Consider the following 4,431-nt stretch of genomic DNA (forward strand, 5'->3'; position numbering starts at 1 on the left):
TGATTCTGGACATATATCTATGCATCACATTAAAACATCTTAATCATAATAATCAATGCATCACAAAGTTTTATTAAACACTAGCTTTAATGCAATCAACTTTAATTATTCCTCTAACCAATGTTCAAAACATAGTTGACCAAGTCAAAGATGCTAAGGTCACCACATAAGTAGGGGACTAGGAATATCGAAAAGAAAAGACAAGACGTGATACACACCCATTTCTCTCAAGGTATCATAGTCCTATTTTCTATCTTAGTTAGCAAAGATTGCCTATCCAGAAACATCTTCTAATGGAGAGTAGGCATGGAAGGTAGTGATTACCTTAGGGTTGTAGGAGTAAGGAGTGAGTTCTATAGTGATTATCAGTGTATAGATGCAACAGAGCTTCAAAATACTCAATATTTTAGGTTTCCAGAGTTCATTTGGAGGAAGGAGAGTTTTTGAAGGATTCCACGATTCCATCCTGTGTAGGTAGTTTTCTTATATGTGTGAAGTAAATGAAGTAATAAACTTCAGCATTATGCGACTAACCTACATGTTCTGCCCGCTTTGCTATTTCACAAGCTACATGTTCTCATCACTTGTGAAATAGCAATACATCGTGTTAACTTGCAGCATAAGAGTTGTCATGAGCAGTTGAAACATTTAATGCAATATTTGACTTAGTGAAGCTCCTTGATCATGGTGCCTAGTTTAGTCTTTCAAATTAGTTTTTGGCCCCCTACTTCTATAAATCTTGTATTTTATACATTGAATGTATCATTTGTAAGTATGTCAACATAGGAATCTAATATAATGTGCTGAAGTTGTAATATTGTTGCTGGTGATTGAATAATAAAATATAACCAATTTTTTTAAGTGGGCTTATGTGTTTTCTATTTATGATTGTTGTCACTTCTCAACTTATTGCTAAATGTTTATTGATATGCTTTGTTTTCCCTCTTATTCTGTTTGTCGCTTTACCATTATTTACTAACAAGTGATATCAGAACTTTGCCATTTTTCCTAGCAGACTTCTCAATTTCACCATATTCAAACACTCAACAATCAAAAACCACGAGAATGCTTGTGAAGAACATTTTGTCACAGAAACAAAAATGGAGAACTTCATTGTCAGAAGGATGATTTTGTGCGGTGGAGCGTAGAGGTTGAGACATGGTGTTTAGGAAGCTGCTTGAACCAATAAGTATCTGTCAGAATCAAATTTAAAAACAAACTAAAAACAGAATAGCAAAGTCAGGATGGCCGAGTGGTCTAAGGCGCCAGACTCAAGTTCTGGTCCTCTAACGAGGGCGTGGGTTCAAATCCCACTTCTGACATTGCACCATCATTGATCATATGATTATTGTTTTTAACCCAGAGCTGGAAGATGTATGTTCAGAGAAAGCAATAATACACAAACCACCATGGAAATTAGTAAATATGCTTTTTAAGTTTGAGAAGAACATTAGACAACACCATTCAACAATACTATTTTCAGATAGATAGTTCTTTCACTGCTATATAATTTATGTTTCATATTCCTTGATTTCTTGAGTTCCTTTACTTATATTACTTTATAACAGAAGATTTGAGTGAGAATAGACCAGAGGTTGTGAGTATGGGAGGGATTCAATCGGCCATTGCAGTAAGTATTTGACAGTGTGAAGGTTTTGATACATAATTCGAAGGAATTCAATCATTAAAAAAATGAAATCGAACTTTTATCTGTGGTTTATTTAAAAGTAGAGCTTATGGTCTACCATATGAGTTTCAGTATTTCATGTATTCTTTTTACGTTTAATATTAGGAATAAGGTTAAGACATCTTACTTAAAAAGAAATTAAATTAAATTAAATTAAGAGTCATTATTAAGACAGATACATGAGAAAGATTAAGATATCTTTATTGAGTTTTTTAAATTAAATTGAGAGTGATGATCGTGATAGATACATGAACAAGGTTAAGACATCTTAATGAATTTTAGATTAAATTGAAAATGATTATCATGATAGATATACATAAGTAAGATTAAGATATCTTTCTTAAGAAATTTTAAATTACATTAAGAGTGATTATAATGATAGATGCATAAGAAAAATATGGTATCTTATGAAGACATGTATATTATTTAAGAAAATGTATTAAAAAGATGTGCATGTCTGAATTACAATCATTGTTGGTTTTGCACAAAATAGACTTATTCAAGTTCAATGATTTTCAATAAATTGTAATTGGAAGTGCAAGGATTCTAATGTTTCCTCTAGCATTTTTTCCAACTTGTTTGTCTTAGAGATTGTGCAATCAACAAAATGGATATATATTTCTTATGTTGATGTTTTCCTTGGAATTTATTTTCTTAAAATAATTGAAAGAATATATTTGATAAGCTTGTTTGTATTTGTGTTAGTTATTGAGTTAAATTTGTATTTCACAAATATTATGTGAATGCCCAATAAAAATGTAGGCATGGAAAATAATTTGTGAATAAGTTTATATAATGCTCTCGTTAGAAAGTCATTGGTATGTTTATGCATCATTCAACATAAATAGAAATACTCCATCATGGAGCGTAGATACACAACTATGCAAACCTACTTTGTGTGTGTGTGTGTGTGTGTGTGTGTGTGTGTGTGTGTGTGTGCACGCGCGCGTGCGTGTGTGCATGCCCAAAAACTTCGAGAACACTCGACTTGAAACTGATTTGGTAAGAATATTGACCAACTGATCTTCTAATCGAATCTTAGGTAGCTCCACAATCTTCTCATCCAACTTCTCCTTAATAAAGAATTTGTCTACATCCACATACTTTGTACAATCATGTTGAACCAGATTATGAGCAATATCACATGCTGCTTTATTGTCACAATATAGTTGAATTGGCCACCTAGGCGGACAGCCCAAATCTCTCTAGAGAAGTCTTGGCCACAACACTTCACATACTCCAAGTGCCATACCTCTAAATTATGCCCCTGCACTTGATCGTGCAACAACATTTTATTTTTTGCTTCTCCATGTAACGAAATTACCTCCTACAAACGTGAAATAACCTGAAGTAGAATGCCTGGCATCTGTAGAAGTTGAGAAATCCAACTTCACAGACCCTTAAGAGCACCTGCATGCAAATATCCTGCAATGAAGAGAAGCCAAAAAATTGAAAAAGTAGAGCTTAGAAGTTCTCAGAAATGTGAGAGCAAAAAATGTATTCTAAGTTATGAAAACAAAATAAAAAAGTTCAACCTTTTAAGGTGAACGAAACCCTAAAGGAAAGAAAGCCAGGTTTGCACAATATAATTAATATAAAATATTAATTATATGCACCTAAGAGAGCTAAAGCATCTAGAGTAATAAATAATTTACTCTAACACCCCCCCTTAAGCGAAGCTTAGGAGGAAGCTAACCTAGCAAAGCTATGAAAGTGGGAAAAATGGATCCTGGCAATAAGGCCTGATCAGGTACCCAATGTAGACACCTAAGAACCTTTAGAAAATAAATTATTTTTATTTTCTAAAAAAATCCTGATGACATCATCATTTATTAATTAATTATTTATTTATTTTTATGCCATTAAATCCCTTTATCTTAATTAAAAATATTTAATTAAGGAATCCCTCCGAAAAATGTTTAAATCTTATTTAAACATTATTTCCTTATTTATCAATTATTTAATTAATAAATTGACCAAAAAACTCAAAATAAATTTAAAAATTATTTTTTGCCCAAAACTTGGCCAATTTCCTTAAGACCACTAACCTCTTCCAAAATCTTCTAATCCTTCTTTAATTTTGATTAAAGGCTAATCCCATCATTTCCTACCCCTAATTCCAACTCAAAATATTTAATTAAGATTAAATATTAATCCTCATGTTTATTAAAAAAGTTTTAATAAATATCTCCTCAACCCAAACCTTTGAAATAAATAAAACTTTATTTATTTCCTAAAAATCTAATTTATCCTCATCCTAAGAAGTTCTAGACTCTTCTAGAAAGTCTTCATCCTCGTCCTAGGAAATTCTAGACTATTCTAGAAAGTCTTTATCCTCATCCAAATTCTAGACTCTTCTAGAAGATGTCTTTAAACCTAATCCTAATCCCCTCCTAACCTTGTCACATTCTCTAAACATGGGTTAAGACTTACTAACCCAAGCCAAAGTTAACAAATATCTCCTCCTTCACCCACCCTCATTAAATGTCATCCACTTGCCTATCCCTAAGCTAATCCTAAACCATCCTAATACATCCTCTAATCATTTGCACAATCCTAAGCAAGCTTAAAACCTTCCTAATCAATCCCAAGTCAAAATTCCTCTCATCTCCCTCAAAATTTTTCAACCATAAAACTTTATGAAGCCTACTAGGCCATAAATGACTCTTCCAAAGCCCTTTTATTGCTCTTACAAGCCATTATGAGGGTCTTTATGAAGATTTTATCCCTTGAGCCTCCTTTGT

The 4,431-nt window shown here is 32.5% G+C and overlaps 1 non-coding gene across 1 annotated transcript; it reads left to right on the forward strand.

The window, feature by feature from the left end:
* The first annotated feature begins 1,238 nt into the window (after positions 1 to 1,238).
* On the forward strand, positions 1,239 to 1,322 carry TRNAL-CAA (transfer RNA leucine (anticodon CAA)). Its single transcript has one exon. It is a non-coding gene; the product is annotated as a tRNA-Leu (tRNA).
* The last annotated feature ends 3,109 nt before the right edge of the window (positions 1,323 to 4,431 follow it).

This window comes from Cupressus sempervirens, chromosome 8 (genome assembly GCF_028749045.1).
Source record: "Cupressus sempervirens isolate cs-2001-9-10 chromosome 8, ASM2874904v1, whole genome shotgun sequence".
Classification (NCBI taxonomy): Eukaryota; Viridiplantae; Streptophyta; class Pinopsida; order Cupressales; family Cupressaceae; genus Cupressus; species Cupressus sempervirens.